The 24,705-nt window shown below is 54.5% G+C and overlaps 2 non-coding genes across 2 annotated transcripts; both read left to right on the forward strand.

Annotated features, from left to right (window-relative positions):
- The first annotated feature begins 8,192 nt into the window (after positions 1-8,192).
- Positions 8,193-8,274, forward strand: TRNAS-GCU (transfer RNA serine (anticodon GCU)). Its single transcript has one exon. It is a non-coding gene; the product is annotated as a tRNA-Ser (tRNA).
- A 16,280-nt stretch (positions 8,275-24,554) lies between these two features.
- Positions 24,555-24,626, forward strand: TRNAE-UUC (transfer RNA glutamic acid (anticodon UUC)). The gene has a single exon. It is a non-coding gene; the product is annotated as a tRNA-Glu (tRNA).
- Positions 24,627-24,705: the final 79 nt, after the last annotated feature.

Below are 24,705 nucleotides of genomic sequence, written 5' to 3' on the forward strand. Positions count from 1 at the left end.
TGCCTCCAAAGGCTCTTTAAAATGGCTCTTTATGTTTCCAGACAATACCTTTGCCTCCCAAAGTGCAGCCATTCCCCATTTCCCTCCAGCCCTGGCGGTGTCTGGCTCCCTGGGCACAGAAAGCTACAGCTCAGTAGGCAGGGGGCTTTGGCTTCCTTGCCTATGGGATGCTGTGGCAGGAAGGGCTGCTCAGCAGGGGTGGGGCTCACCTGTCGAGGAAGGGAAGAGTATTGGATACAGACTGGCTCACCTAGTGAGGAGACTTTAAACTAGGTTTGACGGGGGCAAGTGCCCAAAGCCCACAGATAAATGAACAACAAGGACACCTGGGACATGGGCCAGAACTGGGAGAGAGCAGGGGCTGTAACAGCAGAGATAAAGGAAGGACGCAGGACCACTGGGAAGCAAAATCTAATCTGTGTCTTAGATGCTGGTATAGACACACAGGACTATAGGTAATAAGCAGGAAGAAGTTGGTATCACAGGCATGTGGTGGGATAATACACGACTGGAATATTTGCACAGAAGGGTACAGATTGCTCGGGAAGGACTGGCAGGGAAAAAGGGAGGAGGAGTTTCCTTAGATATGAAACGTGCGAACACTTGAACTGAGGCGGAGATGGACACAGGAGACAGACTTGTCAGGAGTCTCTGGATGAGGTTACAAGGGGTAAAACCCAACAGTGATATCACACTAGGCATCTATTACAGATACCTCCCCAGGCAGAAGAAGTGGGTGAGGCTTTTTAAACAATTAACAAAATCATCCCAAGTGCAGCTGGTTTCACACACACTCAGCCTCACCCACAGCTGGGAGACAGTTTGCAGGGAGCTGAAAAGAAACTGCATCATTACACTAAACTCTGCCCCATCGCCCCTGAGTCGTCCCTTTCCCAAGCTGAGAAGAAGAAGCTCCATGAACTCCTGGGAGCTGCTGTTCCAAAGAAGAGGCATTTCCCGTGGAAAAGATTGCCCAGCCCAAACCCCTACACAGAGCCCCAGAAAATACCAATGGACACTGGGCACTTGTAAAGCTCCTCTCGGGCAGCGCTATGGAATGGATCCAGCTGGCCATCGGGCTGACTAACCCATCAACAGACGAGTCCCAGTGAGACTTCTCAGCCCAAGTGCAGAGACTATGGAGTCTCCCACTCCCAGCCCAGTGGCAGAGGGGCAGCGCCCTGAGGAGGCGGGCCCTGAGGCAGCGGAGACCTTTGAAGGGAACAGAGATGTAAGGTCAGAAGAAAGGAGAACAAGTCACCTCTTCTCAGGCGAGATGTGGTGGGAAACTACCAGCTCGGGTGCAAGCTGAGCTCCAAGGGCTGGTTCCTGCCTGGTGGCTCCTTGCAGGCCCTGGCTTGAGAAGCGCCAAGGAGCCGTGTGTGGCCAGGAGAAAGGGAGCAGAAGGAACGTGGATGCAGGAGCAGGGTGGGGTGTCTGGCCAGGATTGAGGGAGCAGGAAAAAGGGGTGTGTGCAAGCAAGCTGGAGGAGCTGGTTGGGAAGAAAGTGAGGGGAATGGGGTGGCTGGGGTCTGGGCATGAGGCAGAACATGCTGTGTCTTTGTGTCCCCTTGCAGCAAAGGCCACAGCCACACTGCCCCGAAGGTGCACAGCCACAGCAGTGACACTTCTGGGTGGGCCCTGGACTGTTTGGCCACCGCATCTGGTCTCAGGCAAGGCATCACTGAGAAGTCTCAGCCCCAGACCTGCCTCCTCCACTCTCAGCCTAACCTGTTTAGCTGCCACAGGGCTAAGCTGTTTAGTGAGCCAGAGGGCTAAGCGCTTTCAGGGGTCTCTTCCCAAAAGGCAGGGGGCTGCTTTCTGCAGTGCAGTGCATGTTGCCTAAACAATAAGAATTTTTTTTCTCCTACTGAAGATCCCGGGTGAGAGAATGAAACTGGTAAGTAACCAAATTAAAAATAAACCAAAAGGAAGCATTTTTGCACCCAGTGGAATTCCTTGCCAGTGGATGCTGTGAAGGTGAAATCTACAAGAGGGTCCAAAAAAGAACTGGATAATTTAATGCAGGAAAGGTCAATCAGTGGCATTTAACCAGGATGGACAGGGAAGGTGTCCCTAGCTGGTGTGTTCTAGAAGCTAAGAATGGGCGATGGGAGGGATCACTTAATAACTGTCTGTCCTGAGGATTCCCACTGGGCAATGAAATTGGCTGCTGTCATGAGACAGGATCCTGGGCTAGTTGGGCAACTGGCATGGTCCCATCTGGCTGTTCTGATGTTCTGTTTGGTTTCTGTTCTTGTCCCCTCTGGACAATGGAAAATGGACCCCTGTCCTGAAGGGGACAGAAAGTGACCTGTGAAAGGTTAATGTAGGTAAAGAAAGAACTGCATTCATGTGTCCCTGATGGTCTAGTGGGTAAGATTTGGTGCTTTCACTACTGAAGTCTGGGTTCAATTCCCAGTCAGTGAAACCAGCCTCACTCTTCACATGACAACTGCCCACTCATTCATCTTACCTCATTGTTACAGCAGCTGTGACCCAAGAGATTAACTCTGGGTCCTTCTCCCACCTCTCTGCCTTCTAGGTCATTTAGCTGGTGGGAGAGGAGAAGGCTCATTCTCACACTCATTCTTTGGACTCCCATTCTCTCTCTGGCCTCAGAAACAGATCTCAAAGAGACTCCCTGCAGCAAAGCGATCGGGGGTCTCTGAGATGGCCTCTGCCCTGCAGCCTGTCCCACCTGGCCGTTGTCATGGACTCTCTGTGAGGTCATCACCTCCCAACCTCCATTAGCCAATAAGCTGAGGGGCTGCAAAAGGCCCTTGTGATGTCACTGCCACACCCACCCCTGCCCTTCAGGGCTAATGTCCGGCCCCAGGCAGCCCCTTTGCATGGCTGAGCTGCTCCTCCCAGGGGTAAAAGTGACACATTTCTTACAGGGACTGTTCTATTGGGCACCGGCCTTTGGGCTGGGGGAGGCTCAAGGCAAAAACAAGGGGGTTTCAGTGAAGCTACATGTGAATGGATCCATCTAGCAACCACTGCCAGCCACACGCACAGGGGGGAGGTTTTTGTGCAAGTGAAACATGCAGTGGAGACATACTGGGAGAGAAGGGCAAGGGCAAGGGGTGGAAGGCAGGTACTTCAGGTGCCAAAGTAGGTCAGTTTGGAGAGCATTAGACTGAAGCTGTAAAGGTCCCTGGTTCAAGCACAGACATTAACAAAAGCTTTTGTTCTGAGGCCCAAGGGAGGGCTCTGGGGTCTCAGGCAGGGGGGCTCTCAGCAAACTGGGCTCTCAGAGCACAGGGGAAGTTTGGGGGTTTGTTGCTTGTCTCCTGACTTTGTCCCATTTCCTGCCTCTTTTCCTGAGCTGACCCAGAGGCTGAAAGGGACGGTGGCTGCTGATGGGTGGGGCGGGGGGGAGAAGATGGACAAGAAGGACCCAGCAGAAAGAGGGTCAAGGGTCCAAACCTCTCTGTGCCAGTTGGCCTCACATCGTGGCCACCCACCAATCGCTCTGATGAGGCCATCACCAGTGGCCTGTGGGCCTAGGGGAGCTAGGCAGCTGCCTAGGGCACCACTAACCAGGGCACCCAATGATGACATCACGGGCATTGACAGCTGTGCAGGCAGGGGCACCAATTGCGCTGCCCTGCCCAGGGCGCCAGCTACTGCAGCCGGCCTCCGGCCGCTGCTGGAGGCCATAGCATGTGAAGGGGGAATTTTCACTGCTCCTGTCCTCTGGGGTGAAATCCCAGCACCCCCAGGGTTCAATGCAAGAAGACAGCCCAGCTGGGACTGAAAACCACCGCTCCATATGAGGTTTGAATTCACAACCTCAGTAGGTCTCCTGGGTGCGCTGTCTTATAAGTACTGCAGGCTGACCCATTGTGCCACTGGAGCTGCTTTTGGAAACAGTTTTTTCAAAGTCCTTAGATTGAAAAAGTAAAGACACACAATGTGGACTTGAAGGAGAGGGGCAAGGAGATTCACTCTTACAGATTTGCACAAACCAACACCTCACTAGTAGGCCCCACTGATATTTGAACTCAGACTGCAGAAATCAAAGTCCTGCTCCTTACACCATGGGACCATCACACTGCCCCATGTTTGAGTTTCTCAGCTGATAGCTGACACTCTGCTCTCCTTGCTTTTTCCATTCAGTGGCTTCACCTCTCCAGACCCTGCCCATCTGTATGTGGTATCATGGGAACTATCTGGCTCCCTCTCCGGCAGAGGAAGGAGAAATGTTGGCATGTGTTACACCCTTTTGCAGCATACAGACCCCGGCCCTGGGTCCCCCTGCCCTGAGATCCATGGGACAAGGAGAAACTCCAGGAGATGGTCCCCCTGGGATCACGTTGCACATGGATCCAAAGGCTGAGAGGACCCAGACCCACCCTGTGGCCAGGAATGCCTGTTCCTAGAAGCTCCCACCTAGAAAGTACTCAGCTGAGGGGGGTGGGGGGCAGGTGTCAGGAAGAAACTGGGGAGGAATTGGATGGCAGAGGAGTTACAGAAGTTTCTGGGAGGGGGCGGGTACAGCGTCTTGGCTCAAGTTCAAGAGCAGCAAAGGGGCTGCCAGACATTCTGCATGGCCCATGGCCAAGAGCTGTTCTCATGTTTCAGGTGGTCAAGTGTAGCTTCTCCACCATTTGGCTGTGATCAAGCACTTCCTGCCTATTGGAAAAGCAGCTCCCAGCTGTGGGACCCACTTGTGCCCATTTTTTGGGGTTAAAGTAAAACCTTTGTAAGGGGCTTCATTGCTCCTTCTGCCCTTTGCATTGGTTGGGAATTAAACCCACATCAACTGCTTAGACGATAGCTATGCTCACCACTATACCACCAATGCCTGTGCCTCTTTCCTGCCATGGTTCTGGAGTCTGGGATGGAGACACCTGGGCAGCAGCAGATGCAGCTTCAGGACAACAACCCTGCTGACCAACATTTCCAGGATGAGGATTCCAGGAACGTTGTGACCCTCACCCTGGAACTGGTCCCCCAGATGCAGGAGGCCTCCCAGACATCTTCGGGCACGTGGGAGGGAACATCAGGTGAGTGCTGTGAGGTGGCAACACACACAGGGCAGGGAGGCGGGAGCTCAGGGGATGATGTGCTATCGTGAAGCGTCATGCTGATCGTAGGTTGGGGGACACCACAGATGACCAACCCCATAGAGGGCCGTCCTCCCCCCGCCATGTGTGCATGGCACCACCTGCTCCTGCAGACAGTACTGCCAGAGAGTAATTCCCCAAGACTTGAGGTAAAGATAGATGGGAAATGGGGGTGTAGCTCAGTGGTAGCGGAGAGCAGTGTGGACATACCCTGTGTGAAAAGGAGGGAAGAGGACACTCCTGTCAGTGAGGAGCAGGGCGCATGGATCCCACTCCTTCCTGCAAAAAACTGAACCAGCTGAGCACTTTGCAGAGAACAGGCCATAGCCCTGCTGGGAGAGGCTCCATCATGCACAGACTCAGTGCAGGGCCAGACTGCTGGGAGGAGGCTCTGGCCATGGACTTTCCTCCCCTCTCTGTTACCCCCTGCACCTGGGGCTGAAAGGGACGTGGGCTGCAGTCTGGTCCTGCCCAGCTGCCTTCCCCAGTGGGAGCAGAAAATGCTCATGGAAGGGCTCACGCGTTGTCCCCAATGCACTGGCCTGAGGACCTGAATTCTTGATGCCCCTTCTGGGGGGGGACAGGTTTCTCAGGTTACATCCCTCCTGTCTCACTTGGTGCCCTGAGAACAAAGCTTCTAAAGGGGTTTGATTTTCCTCCATCTCCCCTTCCTGCAGCGCTAAAAAAAATCCTGAACCTGGAACTCTTCTCCTGTCACTGGAGAGATGGCCCTGTCATGGGGTAGGCTATAGTGTACAGCCTAGCTAGCTCAGTTGGTAGAGCATGAAGCTTTTAATCTCAGAATCATGGGTTCAAGCCCTATGCTGGGTGATACCCTTTAACTCACATTCTCAGTTTGCAAACAATTTGAGCTCAACGTTCACCAGGGTTTTAGAAAGAAAAAGTCCAGTCCTGGGGTCCAGCTTTAGTAGAACCGGAGATAGAACCAACTGCAATTTCCATCTTCTGAGGAGAAGGGAAGAGGATTTTCTTCTCCTCAGTTCTAGCCACATCAGCCCAGCGGGGAGAAAAAATAACCCTCCGCCCACTGATTGTCCCCCGTCAGCTTCTGTAGCTTCACCTCGTGCCACAGCAGCTCCAGCTTTGAGCTACAAATCTCAAGGGGCTGGTGAGGAAATGAGGAGCTGGCAGCTCGGGTGAGTCGCTTCCCTGAGAACAAGAGGTGGAGTGTTCACAAGGTGCATTCCCCTCCCCCGCAGAGCAGCGTGTTAGAAAGAGCCAGGAACAGAACAGCCAGACAAGTCCCACCTACAACAAAGTGTGTTTCTGTGGTGTAGTGGTTATCACAGTTACTTCACATGCAAAACGGCCCTAATTCAAAGCCAGGCAGAAACATGGTATCTTCCCTTATTGTTGCTTCCCCTGGGTGCCCAAGTAACTGCAGCTGCTGCTGACCAGCCTGGGATGAGCCCAACTCCATGTGACAGAGGGGGGTGACATCAGCTGAAAATGCCCCTGGGTGCCAGCCTGGGAAAGGGAGATGAATCAGGCCAGGCAGCTGCTTGGGGCTTGTCTTCCCCTTCCCTGAAAGGCTGGTATATTGGTCTGGCTCTGCCTCCTGCCTCCTGTGTGTGACTTTCCCAGTGTACACAGGCCAAATGTTGGAAAAGCCTCTTCCAAGAAAAAGCTGCACAAATTGGGTTTTGAAATTTGCATAGCTTTTTGCAGAAGAACAGTGCAGTGTAGACATAGCTTGAGTGTTGCTCAGCACTAGTAGGAGACAGGGAGGGACAAAAGGGTCTAACGGCACCTGCAGCCTTTCAGAACGACCCCCAACTCCAACCCCAACCCAAGTACCAGCCCTTCCCTCCACCCTCACTGGGGTCTGCTGGGAACTGTCTGGACTCAAGCCCACCTGGGTATCAGCCTAAGGATTGCCTGTTCTGTAAAATGTGCCCTCAAAATGAGAAAGCAGCTGAAGTGACTCTGGTGGGACTTGAGCCCACAACCTTTGATGCATATTAAGAGCAAGCTCTTTGTTTCAAGCCATAACTGGCTCGCTATTCTGATGTTCCTGTAAACCTCAGGGCATGAGAAGTGAGGGATGTTTTGGAATTGCGATTTATTTCGCAGTAAGTGCTGTGTAGGCAGCACTGTGTAGCCAGCGCCAAATTACAAAATAAGCTATTTCAAAATAGACGCAAAATAAGCTGCACAATTTCATTGCTTATTTGGAGCCGTGGGACACACCCTTAGTGAGTTAGAGCCCAGCTCTGCCCCCCGCTCTCTGCTCCACGCACCCACGTACTGACTCCCTCGCTGCCATGGGGCTGTTTGCATTGGCCTCTTCTCTCCGTAGCCAGGCTTCAGCCAGGACTGAGACTCAGGCAGGAGAATGTGACCCGGCTCCCTGCACCTGGGCCCTGCATTTCTCATCCCTTCAGAGAAACTTGTTAGTGGAGAAATAAATCACAGTCACATGGGTGTAGATTATGAAACTTTGTTGTTGCTGTTGCCTTGGAAACTTCACACAGACCTTCCCCTGGGGGTTCTGGGCAGCCCGCTCACACTGCACAGCTTACTTCGAGGTGAGGGTGCTGGGTAGATGCATCCACCCTGTTGAGGACTAGCCTGCCGGGGGGAGGCTCTGGCCATTTCCTTTCCTTGTCTCTCTCAGCCTGTGTCTACACTGCAGGCTTTTTGCGTAAGAGCAGCTGTTCTTGTGCAAAAACTTACAGAGTGTCTACACTGCACGCACGTTCTTGCACAAGTAAATTTATAGTACAGCATCAGATAACAGGGCTTCTTGTGCAAGAGTTATTCCTCTCCCCACGAGGAATAAGCCTTCTTGCTCAAGACCTCATCCACAAGGAGGCAGTGTGGATGGGCAACAGCGGTTTCTTGCTCAAGAAAGCCATACAGCTAAAATGGCCATCAGAGCTTTCCTGCGCAGGAGAGCGTCCACAATGCTATGCGTGCTCTTGCAGAAAAGCACTTCTTTTGCAAAAGCACATGGCAGTGTGGACACACTGTTGCGCAAGACCTTTTGCACAAGAACTCTTGCACAAAACTGTTCTTGCACAAGAAGCCTGCAGGGTAGATGTAGCCAGGGAGTGTCTGGGTTTTTTACAGCATTGAGCTTTACACAATAGCTCAGATGAGGTGGCTGAGTGGTTAAGGTGATGGACTGCTAATCCATTGTGCTCCGCACGCATGGGTTCAAATCCCATCCTCATTGGGTGTTTGCAGCCCTCTAACTTGCTTCTCCCAGACCTCTCTTCAGTTTATTGCCAGCTCCTCCTGTACCCCTGCCTGCCCCAGCCCCTCCCACTGCAGCCTGGGGAAAGGGGAAATCTCCACAGAGACACTCCCAGATGGGGCCCTCAAGGGGAAACCTCACAAAGGAGATTCCAGGAAGCCAGGCCATGGGGGTCTCTGAGATGCCCCAGCCCTGCAGCCTGTCCCACCTGGCTGTTGCATTGGTCTCTCTGTGAGGTCACTGCCTCCCAGCCAATGAGCTGAGGTAGGGGGGGAGCCTGGGGGAAACTGTGACTCCCCACCCCCCCAAAACCTAGACATGGCCTTGTCCATTTCCCTCCCTTCTGTCCCCTGCACTCCAGGTCCAGGTCCCCCCATCCAGCCCGGGTCTGCTCCCCACACTTGACAGCTCCCTTGACAGCTCCCCTGCCCTTGGCCCCATGATTGCACCAGCCAGGCTCTAGGGGGAAGTGGGTGTGACGAGGGGAGGGTCCAGGGGCCTTCATTCCCAAACTGGACACCTGCCCCCCTCCCCTGCCATCATAACATCTGCCCCCCCATCTGCCCCCCCCCCCCAGCTAGGGAGCCCTGGCTCACCCCCCCCACCACAGACAGGAGGGGACAAGGACCCCGCACTCCAGGGGCTAACCCGGGGGGGGGGGCTCCGGGGGGGGGGGGCTCTGTCTGTCCGTCCGGGTCCGTGAGGCCCCAGCCTGGCTCCTTGGCCCAGGGGGCAGCGAGGGGCCTGGGCTGCCTGGCCCCAGAAGGGGGATTCCTAGGCGGAGCTCAGTTCCTGCCTGCAGAGGGGCTGAGCTGTGGGGTCTGCACAGACACTTTGTGCTGCGAGGGTGTCAGTGGGCGTAGCCCTGGCAATGGGGCAGGGCAGGTCGGCGTGAGGAGCAAGGGGAGATTTTCTGCCCAAGAACCTGTTGGGAAGGGATTCGTCAGCTCATCCAGTGCTGTGACACGGCTCCCCCTGACGGTCAGTGTCCCCCTGATGGTCAGTGTGCGGTGTGTCACACAGCTGCTCACCGCTGCTCACCACAGACATGCAGGCCTGTGTGACGCTGCTCCCCCTCCTGCACGGGTGCCCATGGGTGGCAGGTTTGTATAATTTTTGTTAGTGCCTCATTAGCCACGCCTCTGGAGGTAACACGCTTGGGGCAAGATGGACACACGACCAGAAGTAAACAGTGTCATGTCACCCCTCTCCAAGGGCTTTTCCCACCATCCTCCTACCAACCAGGATTAGTTTGGCCCCCACCAAACCCCCCTCATGCAACTATCCTACAGTTGCATTAACCCAACATGTGGGACATTAACTCGGGAGGGGGGGGCGGAGAGGCTGGGGCAAGTGTTCTGTCTGAGGCTATGTCTACACTCGCGGCTTCTTGTGCAAGTACAGCTGTTCTTGTGCAAGAAACCACAGAGTATTCACACTGCCCGCTTGCTCTTGAGCAAGGAAATTTACAGTACGGCGTGGTAAGAGAGGACATCTTGCACAAGAGCTACGCTCTTTTCTAACAGGTGTAAGCTCTCTTGTGCAAGAGGGCAGTGTGGATGCTTGGCAGGGATTTCTTGTGCAAGAAACCCCTATGGCTAAAATGGACATCGCTTTCTTGCGTAAGAGAGCGTCCACACTGCCATGGATGCTCTTGTGCAAAAGCACAATTCGCACATGGCAGTGCGGATATGTTCTTGTGCAAGACTTCTTGCACAAGAATCCTTGCGCAAGATGTTATTGCACAAGAAACCTCCGGTGTAGACATAGTCTAAGAGTTTCCTCCCATGAGCAGAATGAATTTTGTGTTGTGCACCAGTACTGAGGTCATGTGGCTTGTTTGGATGTGCCACTGTGGCACCAAAGTTATTAATACATATTTTTAAACCTTTCCCTTTTCTCTCTGCTGCCATGTCTCCTCCCCTTGTTCCATCAGCTCCCCTGGTGCCTGCTGCCCCCCCCCCCCAACCCCTCATCCTCCTCTGCTGTCCTGACTCCTTCCCTTCTCACTGCCTTCGGACTTCCTGAGACCTGCCCCCCTCCACCAGCCCTTCTCTGCCCCCTGTTCCCACTCTTCCAGTAGCCCCACTCTGCTCATGTGAGCTACCCCTCCTCGTCCTCTCTCCTACCACCTCCCTCTACACACCTGCCCTGCCTCTCTCCTATGGTGCTGGTCCCTCCCTACAGGTGTCTGCCCTTCTGCTTCACCCCAGAATCCCCTGGCACCTGCACCCTCCTGGTGCCTCCCCCTTCCCTCATTGCCCGTGCCCACTTGGCCTATTTTTCCTTGATGCTCACCCCCTCACCACCCTCTGCCCCCATTCCCCTGTGCCCTCACACATGCCTTGCTCCATCCCCGCCTTCCTCATGCCCACTCCCTCTTTCAAACCTTCTCCCAGCACCTCCCTCTCCCCCTCCAGCCCCCAATACCCTTCCCCTCTCCTCTCCCAGCATCACCCTGTCCCCCCTCCCACTGACACCTCCCCTCCTGCCCTTTCCCTCATTGTCTGCACGTGGCCCCCTGGCATTTGTTTCTCCTCTACCCTGTCTCTTGGTACCTTCCCCTTTCTTCTCCTGACCTGCCCCCTTCCCCTCAGCACAAGCCCCTTCCTCTCCTACCCCTTCCCCCTATTTTTCCCCCTCCCCTACCTTCTGCCTTCCAGTTTGCGGGGTAGCGGGGCTGGAGTCTGCGATCAGGCCCTGCCGCGGCCCCCGGCCTTCAAGAGGACATAGGCTGTTTCTTCTAGGGCTGCGGAGTCTAGGTGTCCGCTCGGCAGGGTTGCCTGCCAGGTCCTGGCAGGAGAGTGGGCACTTCCCTGAGCTCACCCCACGGGCCCAGGCCTGGGTGGACTCCCTTGCCCTTGACTGCCATGTCGCCGGCATTTTAAATACCCGGCATGGCCTGAGCATGTGCTGCAAGGGTGCAGGGGCGGGGCCAGCCTGCCGCGACAGCTTGCCATGGCGTGACCAGTGGCGGAGCCCGTGTGCTCCATCACACTGGGGCTGTGGGCGCCCTGTTACAAGTCTCCTCCTGGGATGCTCTGGGGCTGGGGGGGGAGAAGCAATATTCAGAGCCAGGGGAGAGACCCAGCTCCAAATATTGGAGGAGCGGGGCCCCTGGCTCCAAATATTGCTGGAGCACGGGCACCACGAGCCCATATAACTCGCCACCCATGCGGGTGCCAGCTCATGTCTCTCTGGTCACTGGCACATGTGGGGCCAGCAGCCAGCTGGCTCCCTGGGGTGTCCGTGCAGTTAAAACAAGCATTGCACTGGCAGAAATGGGGGCAGGGGCTGGGCTGTGGGAAATATTGGGGGGTGGCTGCCAGTTCTGACCCCCTGGGACTGACTGTGCCTGTGGCACTGGGTGAGAGTTCGGTGTTTCTCAGGGGCTGGACGAGGGTTTGTTATGACACCAGGACCAGCCCAAGGCCAGGAGATGGGCAGAGCCAAGTGTGAGAACCTGGTATGTCGGGGGGGGGGGGAGGGACATCTCCTGCCTGGCACAAGAAGTTCCAGAGATGCTAGGCAGGAGAATTGTGAGCAAAATAATCTGTTGGTTGCTTCCCTACCTCCTCCTTGTGCCCTAGAAGAGGAGCCGTGCCCCAAACATTCCTCTTATCAGTGTGAGCTCTGGGGGAGGGAAGGACAAGCCAGGGCAGGAAAAACTTTCTCTCTACTGGGCTTAGATGCTGGAGGTGGGCCAGAGAGGGAGGGGGTTGGTGAGGGGGGGAGGGTTAGGTACAAACTGAGGGATCTGCAGTGGCCCCACACTGAGCTGGCTCATCAGAGGCACCTCTATTCCCTAGGACCAGGCAGGAGCGCACCGTGTGCGTATCCGGCTGCTGCGTTCTCCCTGTGAGTAACTCTCCTTCCCTTCTCTGGGCCAGTAAATCGTTGGTGACGGTGCCATAGGACTGGCTGCAGGTGCTGGGTTTGCTTTCAGCCAGGAGGTGCCAGTGACTTAGGGCAAACGCTCCTTTGGGATGGGCAGAAACCAGAGTGTTGTGGAGCTTGGGGAGGGAGCAGACTGTGTCACTCAGGGTGTCCTGCTGGGGTGGGGGGAGGAGGGTTCCCTTGAATTTGTTTCTATGTGTAGAATAAATGTTGTTGTGTGCACCAAGGCAGGTGCAGATGTGCACCACCCATAGAAACACAGGCTGCTGCCCGGGGTGGGGGGGGGGGGGGGGCAAGGGGAGGCTCTGCTAATCACCTGGGCAGCACCTGAATCTCTCCTGAGTGGCTGCTGAAGTGCTTAGCTTACAGGGAACACTGGTGGGGGGCCCATGAGCAGCCCCAGCCCATGTCCACACCCCCGCCCAGGGCAGGTGGAGTCTGAGGCTCCCTACAACTGCCCCTGTGTTTCTTACCCCATTCATGTCACAGTAAGAGCTGGCTGGGCAGTGGGGGGCATCCATGGACCCTCCATGTGCCCTGGGCAGGGGCTGCTAGGACCAGTCCATCAGCCAGGGGCAGCTTTTGAGCCCCCCCATCCCCAGGTGGATGGTCCTGTGATGGCCCCAGCTGCATTGGTACCTCAGGGCTTCTCCTCTCTGGGCAGGGCTCCAGCTTCTGGCCAGGGTGGGGCAGAGGCAGAGCCCAGGGGGAATGGGGAGGATCAGGGAGGGTCTGGGGAGAAAGAGGCCAGGCCAGACCTGTCCACATTCAACAGTGGCCTTGGCCTCCTGATCTGGTGCCCCTGAGTGGGATGGGCAAAGGCAGTGGTTGCTAATTGTGACAGGAGTGTCCCGTATCCATGGCAACATTGCACCCCCTGCCCTAGGGGCTAGCGACATGTGAGGTGGGGCGGGGCAGGAATGGGCAACAGCACGTGGGGCTGGTAATGTCTCAGCCCCCAGCACCTCCCAGCCCTGGAGCAAAGGCTGGAGAGAGGCAGGAGGGGAAACTGACAGATGCACACACCCCCCATCCCCACCTGTACCCCTGGGCCAGTGAGTGGGGAGAGGGGCCCCACTGGGGTGGGAATGTCCCAGCTCCCAGAGCACTGTCCAGGGGGCTGCAGGGTGCAGTGACCAGCAGAATCAGCAAAGGGCAGGAGGCAGGTGTGATACCAGCTCCCAGTAGCAACCCCCACAGCAGGGAGTCCTGGGGGGCAGAGGAACTGGGGGGGGGGGTGTCCAACAGCCCGGGACAGGTTAATTGACTCCACAAGAACCCAGAGGAGCAGGAGCCATCGCCCCGCAGCTCCATGGCCCGTGGGGGGGGAGCAGCCGCGCAGCCAGGGACACACGTGGGGCAAAGAGCCCAGGGATTGCAGGGCGCTAGGACCCAGGGGGCGTCGGGCGGAGCAGCGGGGCACAGGCGGGGGGACTTGCAGGTGCCCTTGCTCCTCGCAGCCCCTGGGGAGAAGGGGAGCCGGCGGGGGGTGTGAAGGGGCGGGGCTGTGGGCCTTTGGGGCGCGGGGAATCGGGGCGGGGGATAATTCTGGGGCTGGTTGCAGAGTTGGGGGGGGGGCAGGCTGAGCAGCCGAGCCCGGGGCAGGGAGGGAGCCTGGGAAACGGGTGTGAAATGGACCCAGTCCCCTTTGGAAACTCCCCCGAACTGCCCCTTTCGCCTGGGGGCGGGGAGGCAGGAAAGTACCGCACCGCTCGCCCCATATCTCCCCCAGCCCGGAGCCTGCCCCCAGCTCCTGCCCTACACTCTGCACCCCTGGCCCCTCCCGCACCAGAGCTCCCAGAGCCCAGCCCCGATGTCCTGGCCCCGCCCCCCGCTGGGTGGGGGCCCCGCCGCGCTGGGTGCGGCCCCTGCAAACACCCCCCTCGCGAGGGTCCGGCCTGGCGGCTGCCCCAACCCCACCCCCATCTCGGCCCCGCCCCGCGTGTAACAATGGGGGGCGAGGTTTCCTCACAGCCGGGCTGGGAGGCAGCGCCACGTGCCAGGGGGGCCGGCGCGCGCTGCCGTTCTGCTCTCGCCTGTCGACATGCGGGGTCTCCGCCGCCCACGAGGCGCGTGACGGTGCTGACACATGCCCAGACCCCTTCTCTTGGCTGGTCGGTCCGAGGGGCGGGGCTGGGGCTGCAGGGACCCACGTGGGTGCCAGGGGGAGAATGTTGCGGGTTTGCGCGTGGCTCCCCCTCCCCCTCGGCTACGTCTACACTGGCCCCTTTTCCGGAAGGGGCATGTTAATTTCAGAAGCCGTAATAGGGAAATCCGCGGGGGATTTAAATATCCCCCGCGGCATTTAAATAAAAATGTCCGCCGCTTTTTTCCGGCTTTTAAAAAAGCCGGAAAAGAGCGTCTACACTGGCCCCGATCCTCCGGAAAAAAAGCCCTTTTCTGGAGGATCTTATTCCTACTTCAAAATGGCGGACATTTTTATTTAAATGCCGTGGGGGATATTGCGGGTTTGCGTGCGGCTCCCCCTCCCCCACAGCTCTTGTGTGTTTCACGGGGGGACACCAGGGAGCCCGCACCAGTTGGCGGCTCCTGTCCCCGCTGGCCCCCCTGCCCCCTCGCGTGGGAACACACGCGCCTCAGGCAGCTCCTGTGCGGGGCAACGGGAGACTCCCCCCCTCATCAATCCAGAGTGACAGGAGCTCTGTCTACACTGGCCAGGGGTTTTCTTGTGCAAGAAGGGGCAGTGTAGACAGCTCCTGGCACAGGACCCTCTTCTGCAAAAAATGGTGGCTCATTAGATATGCAAATGAGGCTCAGGATAGTCCACCTTAGCCTCATTTGCATATTTCTGTCACAAGACCAGTGTAGACACAGCCAAGGTGAATGCCAGAGCACTAGAAAGTCTGTTCCCTGCCTATTGTACCCTGACAAAATCACTAAGCTAGCAGTCTTGCAGACTGTGGGGCTGCGTCTAGATTGGCAAGATTTTGCGCAAATATTTTTATCGGGAAAGTGGCAGGGGAGACAGAGGCATGGAGGAGAACAGGGTGAACCAGGAATCACATATCCTGGCTCATAGCCAGTCCCAGATGCTGTGCCTCTGCTTTTTAAAGGGAGGGGCATTTCAAAAGAAGAGGTGCAGCATCTGGTACCGAGCCTGAGACTGGACAGCTGATTCCCAGCTCACACCCGGTCCCAATTGCACCTCTGCCTTTGAAATGGAGGAAGAGCAGGTGTGGGGCGTGTGCAGGGCCGTGGAGCCAGCGCTGGGGTGGGGATAGGCAAGGGGCTGAAGAGGGGAACAGGGATATGTGAGGCTGGGGCAGGAGAGGGGTGCAGGAGGTGTGAAGGGAGATGGGGGGATTCAGGGAAGACTTATGGGGTGAATGGGAGCAGAGGTGCAATGGAACAAAACTCTGAGGGGGGACACAGGCAGGGAAAGGGGGATGTGGGAGGAGGCAGGGGCGTGACTATGGGAACAAGAGCAGCCTGGCTGGGAAAGGGGAAACACAGGGCAGGGGTTGTACAGAAGGGAGGGGGAGATACAATGGCAGCTCCCCCACCTCATGGAGCAGGGGGGACAGGGCAGAGGTGACTGACTAGTGGTAGCAATAGGGGGCATCAGCTCCTGGGCCCCAAAAATATTTGTTACTAAATAGGGAGTCCCAAATGCCCCTGCCCTGGCGGATGCCCCTCCCTGCACCAGTCGCCCACTCAACAGCAAGACAGGAATTCCTTCTTCTGAATTTCTTGTTATGTTGTAGATATTGGCAAACTCTGATCCATCACGGACTGGTACATTTCATTTGCATAGTCGTTATTTGCATAAAAAATATGCAAAGAAAATCTTGCCTGTCTGCCAAGGGTTTGTGAATGGCTTTACCGGTCCACTGTATAAAACAAGGTTGGGAGCCACTGGTCTAGTGGACAGGGCTCAGTGTGGAAGCTGAAGCCAGACAATTTCAGGCTAGAGAGGAGGCACAAATGTTCCCTAGGGTCGAAGATGAGCCACAGAAACCAATGGCCACAGGAAGTGGTGGATTCTCCATCTCCTCATACTGTCAACTCAGGACTGGGCAACTTAGTAGAAAACATTCTGTGGGGAAACAGCTTTGTGCCTGGGTAGCTGGGCTAAGTGCAATGGCTTGTATCACAGAGGGGGTCAGACTGCAGGGCTAACGTTCCCCTTGGATACTGCAAATCTACAAATTTCAGGGTCTCATCCTGCAAACACTCACCACACGTGTTTAATAAACATTTGACTGGCATTAACTTCCCTGCATCTCTGCTGTGGGGAGAGGTTATAAAGTTTCTGTTGCTTTAGTCCTTATGAGAGGGCCTGAGTCTGTGCTACAAATATATGGAGGAAAACCAGGTAGACTCAGCATCTGCGCACAATGGCAGAGTCTAGTGTGTCGGGGGCATCACCTGCCTCACACAGGAAGCTCCAGACAAGACTCTGTTCATTGCTCCCCTCCTCCACATGCCCTTTGAAGAGGAGCCAGCTCCAAAAACTCTTATCAGTGTGAGCTGTGGGGGAGAGAAGGACTGGCCAGGGCAGAAAGAACTTTCTCTCTCCCAGGCTTAGGGTACATCTAGACTACATGCCTCTGGCGACAGATTAGCCTACCAGGCATAGATTAGGCTACCCAGGTAGGCTACCTCGGCATACCTGGGTGGTCGACAAATGCCTTTAATGTCGACACCCGCGCGTCCAGACTACCGTGATCGGCTCAGCGCGGCAGCCATGTAAATTTAAATGAAGCGGCAATTATTTAAATCGCCGCTTCATTTTCCTATGCCTGGTAGCCTAATCTACATGCCTCTGTCGTATCCTTAGATGCTGAGCGTGGGGCAGAGAGGGAGGGGGATGGTGGTGGGAGGAGGGATGGGAACAAACTGAGGGATTTGCAGCTATCCTGTTTGGGCTGGTTCTACAGGACACAGGGAGCTGGCTCACCAGAGTTGCGTCTATTCTCTTGGGCCAGGCAGGAGCGCACTGCACGCGTGTGTGCGTGTGTGTGTGTCTGGCTGGTGCATTCGCCCTGTGAGTAACTCTCATTCCCTTCTCTGGGCCAGTAAATCGTTGGTGATGGTTCCATAGGACTGGCTGCAGGCGCTGGGTTTGCTTTCAGCCCAGAGGTGCCAGTGACTTGGGGCAAACGCTCCTTTGGGATGGGCAGAAACCAGAGTGTTATGGGGCTTGGGGAGGGGCAGAAGTTATGAGGGCAGGGGAGGGGAGGGGAGCTGTGAGGGGATGGGAGCAGGGTGAGCGGGGAGGGATGAGGGAGGCAGGTGTTTGGTTTGGGACTGGAAACCCCTGGTTCAACAGGCTCCTGGAGGCGCCAGGCAGCACCGCTGGCCGGGGTGTTGAACGTCTGGTTTGTGGCTCCGCAGGCTCCCTGCCAGCCCCTGCACAGCCCATGGGGCAGCCCCTGAGCCGGCATGGCCAGCTCTTAGCATTGGGGTAGCTGGAGCGGGGGGCATGTGCTCCCCATTGGCTGGGCCAGGGCCAGGGCCAGGCAGGAACTGCTCCTGGGCAGTGTGGTGAGCAGGGCTGGCCACTGTCCAGGCTCCCCGGGGAGGCACCCCCGGCCCCTCCCCTTGCACCCAGTTCCCTCAGAGCCTGGCTGGCACGGCTGCCCCACTGCTTGGCATGGTGCAGTCATGGGGCCAAGGGCAGGGGAGTCCTTGGGTGCGGGGATCAGATGGGAGTTGGAGGGGGACCTGGAGTGCAGAGGGCAGGAGGGAGGGATACGGGATGTGCCAGGCCATGTCTGGCTTTAGTCACAGGTTCTGACCTGCTCCCCACCCCATTTCTGCTTCCAGCATGACCCTTGGTCCAAAAAGTTTGTCAAGCCTTGAACTAGCACCATGCTCATCCCCTTCTGACCCCCAGTGCACCCTCCCTCACTTCACAGCATCCTGCCCCACCCCCTCACTGCCTGCTGGGATGTCCTGAGACAGGCACAGAACTCTGCCTCCCTGCAGCCAGCCCCATCCCCACTCCCCAGGGTTCTGGCAGAACAAAGGGGGGGGCTCTGGCCCCCCCTCAGCTTGGCTTTCCTCCTCTGCCCCCTGCTCTTCCTTGGGCATATTCCTTGCGAGGAGCCAGCCCCATCCTGCCAGGACAGGAAAGGCCAAACCAGAAGCCTACCACAGGTGCCTGGCCTGACTCATCTCATTTCCCCAGGCTGGCACTCAGAGCTCATGTCACCCCCTCTATCACATAGGAGGTGGGTTTATCCCAGGCGCAAGCTGGGCAGCAGGAGCTGCACTTACCTGGGCACCAAGGGGAGCCACCACAAAGGAAGACCCTGTGTTTATACTTGGCTTTGAACCAAGGACCTTTTGCATATTAAACAACCACGATAACCACTACACCACAGAAACACACTTTGGCTGTGTCTACACTGGCATGATTTTCCACAAATGCTTTTAATGGAAAGGTTTTCAGTTAAAAGCATTTGCGGAAAAGAGCGTCTAGATCGGCACGGACGCTTTTGTGCAAAAGCACTTTTTACGGAAAAGTATCCGTGCCAATCTAGACGTGGTTTTGTGCAAGAAAGCCCCAATCGCCATTTTAGCCATCGGGGCTTTTTTGTGCAAAACACTTTTTAGCTGTCTACACTGGCCCTCTTGCGTAAATACATTTGCGCAAGAGGGCTTTTTCCCAAATGGGAGCAGCATAGTATTTGCGCAAGAACACTGACAATCTTACATGAGATCGTCAGTGTTCTTGCGCAAATTCAAGCGGCCAGTGTAGACAGCTGGCAAGTTTTTCCACAAAAGCAGTCGCTTTTGTGGAAAAACTTGCCAGTCTAGACGCAGCTTTGGGTGTCAAGAAACACCCCTTTATGGCCTTCTCCTGCTGGACTTAAATTTGGGCTAATATTCTGTTACTAATTCTGCAGCCTGGAAACCTCCTGGCTCCTCAGACCACTGGTCTGGATGGAGCGTTACAGACGTCGGAATAATGGAATTGCTGTGTAGACGCTCCCATTGTTATTGCAGAGTAATGGCCGTTATGCCCAAGTAACACTGCTGTGTAGATGCAGCCTAAGAGAAATGCTGAGCACGTGCTTCTACAATGTCATGGGAGAGAGGGAAATGAGGTCACTTCTCTAGATACAAAAAGGAGGATGCATCAGGAGTGGGATTTGAACCCACATCTCTGTTCAGAGACCAGAACATCTCATGTAGAGAAAGATAGAATTTTGTACCTGGCACCTTAGACTACTAAGCCATCCTGCCTCCTATACAAGCACCTTCAACTGCAGTTTTTTTACATGTGTGAGTTGCTCAGGGAGGCCAAAAGAGCCCATCAATTTCCACACCTAACAGCTGCAGCACAGCTCTGTTGATCCACTCTCCCCCTCGCTGACTGTTGTGAGATGTTTTGCAGGGAGCTGACAAGAAGTGGAAGAGGCTACAATAAGGCACCACTGAGAGCTGAACTCAGGATTTCCTGTTTATAAGACAAGTGCTTTAGCCAGCTAAGCCGTGGCATCACCCTCACACGCTACTGTAAAATTGTTCTACTTTAAGGTTCCAGACAACACTTTTGACTCCCAACATGCAGCCATTTCCCTCCAACCTTCCCGCCCTGGCGGTGTCTGGCACCCTGGGCACAGAAAGCTACAGCTCAGTGGGCAGGGGGCTTTGGCTTCCTTACCCATGAGATGCTGTTGCAGAAAGGGCTGCTCAGCAGGGGTGGGATTCACCTGTTGAGGAAGGGAAGAGTATTTGGGTGCAGACTTGCTAACCTAGTGAGGACACTTTAGAGTAGGTCTGATGGGGGCAAAGCCCACAGGTAAGTGAATCACATGGACACCTGGGAGATGGGGCAGAAATGGGAGAGAGCAGGGGCTGTAACAGCAGAGATAAAGGAGGTATGCGGGACCACTGGGAAGCAAAATCTAATCTGTGTCTTAGATGCTGGTATAGACACACAGGACTATGGGTAATGAGCAGGAAAAAGTTGGTATCACAAGGACTTGGTGGGATAATACACGACTGGAATATTGCACAGAAGGGTACAGCTTGCTAGGGAAGGATTGGCAGGGGAAAAGGGAGGAGGACTTTCTTCAGATATGAAATCATGCACACACTGGGACTGAGGTGGAGAGGGACACAGGAGACAGACTTGTTACAGGAGTGAGGTTACAAGGGGTTTCTAATCAAACTCCTTAACCAATTGGCCATCTCTACTTTGGGAGACTGATCTCCTGTTCTTGTGCAAAAAGCCTGCAGCATAGACGTGCAAAAAACCTCACATTAACAAGCTCAAACCAGCAGGTGCCACTGAGATTTGAACTCAGATTGCAGGATTCAAAGTTCTGAGTGCTGCCCCTTACACCATGGGACCACCATGGCCCAGTGTGTGTGGGTACTTGGGATACTCAGTTTTCCATCTGGCCGCTGCACTTCTGGCTTCCCTCCTGCTGCTTCACCCCTCTGGCTATGACTACACAGCACATTTATTTTGGAATAAGCTGGAATCGAATAGTGATTCCAAAATAGCTTATTTCGAACTAGCATGTCTACACTACAGGGAAACCTCAGAATAGTCCGAGGCAGGCTCCCCAGTGTACTCATTGACTCATATACTTTAAGGTCAGAAGGGACCATTATGATCATCTAGTCTGACCCCCTGCACAGTGCAGGCCACAGAATCTCACCGACCCCTCCCAGAATAATCCTCTCACCTATATCTCAGATATTGAAGCCTTCAAATACTTTAAAGGCCTCAAAATGCAGAGAATCCTCCAGCTGTGATCTGCACCCCATGCTACAGAGGAAGGCGAAAAACCTCCAGGGTCTCTGCAAATCTACCCTGGAGGAAAATTCCTTCCCGACCCCAAATATGGCGATCAGCTAAACCCTGAACATGTGGGCAAGACTCACCAGCCAGACACCCAGAAATTCTCTATAGTAACTCCTATAATCCCTCCATTGACCTATTTCCCACTGAAAATGAATGGTCAATTAGTTACCAAGATCATATTATCTCATCAACCCATCCCCTTATCATAGAATCATAGAACTGGAAGAGACCTCAGAAGGTCATCAAGTCCAGCCCCTCGCTCCAGGCAGGACCAATCCCATCTAAATCAACCCGGCCAGGGCTTTGTCAAGCCGAGACTTAAACACTTCTAGGGATGGAGACTCCACTACTTCCCTAGGTAACCCATTCCAGTGCTTCACTACCCTCCTAGTGAAATAGTTTTTCCTAATATCCAACCTGGACCTCTCCCACCACAACTTGAGACCATTGCTCCTTGTTCTGCCATCTGTCACTCGTGTAGACGAGCTGTCTCAGAAGAATAAATTAGAATGTCCCCAGGAAGAGGCTAGTTCAAACTATCAGCAGTGGCGCAGCTACGCAGACCTTATTTTGAAATAGCTAATTTGGAACAGGTGTTATTCTTTGTAGAATGAGGTTTGCAGAAGTCAGAATAAGCCGTCTGTTACTTCAGAATTATTTCAAAATAACGTAATTGCTGTGTAGACTCTTGCATTGTTATTGTGGAATAACGGCCATTGTTCCAAAAGAACTTTTGTGTGTGGACAGAACCTGCGCAGCCCAAGAAATGTGATTGGCAGCTCCTCCCCACCATTGTTTTGTCAATTGCAGTGTAGGGTTCTGAAGACATGGACCCAAAGCAACCACCTTGGTTGCTTTCTGCTAAGGCCAGGCTGGAGGGAAAAGAATCACTCCTTCAAGCCAAAGTTGAACCAGCAACCTAAGGATCACTTGCCAAGCACACACTACAGTCCTCTGCTCTACCAGCTGAGCTATTGAAGGGTGCCTGAATGGTACTCCTTTGTCCAGGTTGTCCCTTCTGCAAGTCTCAGGGCAACTGCTCCCCCAAGTAGGTGGCATTGCTGATGAGGGGCAGAGGAGCACAGGGGCTGTCACAGGTACCTCAAATGCAGACAGACCCCCTGATTGAAACCTGAGCTAGATCCATCCATGTCACAGCAAAAGGAAGAAAGTTGGGTTCTTCTCGTGTGTCTTCTTTGTTTCAGAGTCTCTAGGGGTGCGTTCAGGTCAGGTCCACAAAAAAACAAACCACTTGAATGAACCTTGGTCTAGAAACACCTTTGAGGGTTTCCTTCTATCTTTGGCCTGGAAAGGTCATCTGTAACAATGTGGTTCCGCTGTAACCCTATTGGAAGGCCTGTCGCTATTCAGTAGGTCTAAACTAAAGCCTTCTTCTGCAGCCAGACTGAAGAGCAGCAGCAATTAGCTGTAAAGCCTGGAGTCACATACTCACATTCCAGTTAAATGACACTGAAATAGTGTCACACTAGGCTGTGAGAAGGGGATCCTGTCCTAATGGCACCCACTGTTACCAGATAAGAAACAGATCACAAGATGGGTAGAGAAAACTTAGTTAAACACCGTTTTGACTGGCAAGAAACTGCTTATCAATAGCTGTGGTTGTGCAATGGGCATTCTATGATTCTTGTCCTCCCTTTCCCATTGTTTGTCTATGTGGTCGCTGTCTGGTTTGGATCTGTTTCTGTCTGCTGTATAATTAATTTTGCTAGATGTAAATCAACTAAGGTGGTGGAGTATGATTGGTTAGGTAAATCACAATAGTATCTTATGACTGGTTAGTAAAATTATGCTAAAATAATTGATTAAGATATTGCTAAGCAGGACTCAATTTTCACTATATAAACTGGGGTCCAAGAAGGAGACCAGCAAGAAGAAGGAAAGCTACCCAAGCCCGAAGACCCTCAGCTCAGAGTAGAACATGCCTGTCCCATCAGAAAGGACACCTCAAGAGCCCGTGTTTCTACTTGCCTTTGAACTAAGGACTTGCTGCATGTTAAGAAAACACAATGACCACAACACCACAGAGAGTTTTTTTTACCTGAGATTAAACTTGGGAAACTATTCTGTTACTAACCCTTTGGCCAGCTCAGATTGCTGCAGGGTTAAGGAATTCTCTCTTGTTGATTCTGTGCCCTCAGGAAAGGACCAAACCAAAGGAGGCCGGCCTCCCCAGGGTCTCTGTTGAAGCAAAAGGTCCTCTCTGGTTTGGCGGCTAATAAACAGCTTTATTGCTCAATAAGGCACAAAGTGAGCCAAACGTGTTCCCAGCAGAGCTGGGTCCAGTAAGGCTGCTAATACAATCAACCCTAGTATCTTTATACCCTTAACCAAACAGTCTGACGTCAAGGCATCCAATTACAGAAATCATCAATGAAACTTAAAAAAGTGAACCAGTTCTCAGCAAAATAGAGGGCAGGTGCGAGGGAGTGAAGCGTCTCTCTCAACCAGCTCAATTAACACATTCCAGTAGCCCATCCTGTAGGCCTCTCACACAGGGTGACAGAAAGTTCACTCTGGTCTACGTGCAGAAGCAAGAAGCTGAAATGGTTTCTGTTATACAAAATGGCTTCTAGCTAAATATGAAATGGTTTCCACAACTCCAACCCAGACCCTGACACACAGGGGTTTACAAGCCAGATGATCAATGTTTGCTGCATTTCTCCCTCTCCCAACTGTGCCAAACCTCAAGGCCAACTCTACAGTCCCAGCGGCTGGGGGAGATGTGCACGTTAGAGCCTCTGCCCACTGAGCTGTAGCTTTCTGTGCCCAGGGAGCCAGACACCACCAGGGCTGGAGGGAAATGGGGATTGGCTGCACTTTGGGAGTCAAAGGTGTTGTCTGGGACCATAGAATAGAACACTTTTACCAAGTGGCCACCAGAGTGCACCATGGCTTAGCTGGCTAAAGCACCTGCCTAATAAACAGGAGATCCTGGGCTCAACTCCCAGCCACAGAGGGAGGCTCAATATCTCCAGGAGGCCTGAAGCACGTGCCCGGCACAGAGAGCTGCTGCTGCCAACTGCTCGTTGCCTGCCTCAGTGGCCCAGCAGCTGCCCCCTGAACCCAAACTTGCTCCTACTCCTCCAGCTTCTCTCCCTGATGCGTCCCACGGCTGCTGAGGTCCCTGCGCATGAGGCAGTGGGATCATCTGAGGCAGGGGCCAGTCCCAGCCCCATCTCTGAGCTCTTCCTCCCCTTTTCGCCTGCCTCCTCCCCCTCCCAGGCTCTTCCCTCAGCCCCACCCCAGTTCTACATTCCCCACAGAGAAACCAGAGAGTTTGGTCTTTCCACAGGGAAAAGTCCTGATGGTGTTACCAGCAGGGCGGTGGGAGGGGGGAGATGCACAAGCCCCATGATGGGCTGTTGGATGGCAGCCGTGTGCTGCTGCTGAAGGGCCCTTGCGAGCTGCTCAGCCTCTGGCCCCCACCCTGGCAGGATCGTCTCTGCCTTGTGCTCACAACTATTCTGGGGGACACTTGGGGGATGTTCGACTTGCCAAGCTCCAGCCAGGGGAGGAGACAGAGAAACCTCCCTTTGAGGACTCTAAAGGCATCTCCCTGATGGTCTAGTGGTTAGGATTCAGCACTTTCACTGCTGTGGCCTGGGTTTGATTCCCAGTCAGGGAAACCAACCTTCTCTGTACTCATGAGATCTGCCTAGCCTTTGCCCTTTTCCATCATGGGGAGGGAACCTCAGGACAAGGAA

This window comes from Pelodiscus sinensis, chromosome 31, assembly GCF_049634645.1.
Source record: "Pelodiscus sinensis isolate JC-2024 chromosome 31, ASM4963464v1, whole genome shotgun sequence".
Taxonomy (NCBI): Eukaryota; Metazoa; Chordata; order Testudines; family Trionychidae; genus Pelodiscus; species Pelodiscus sinensis.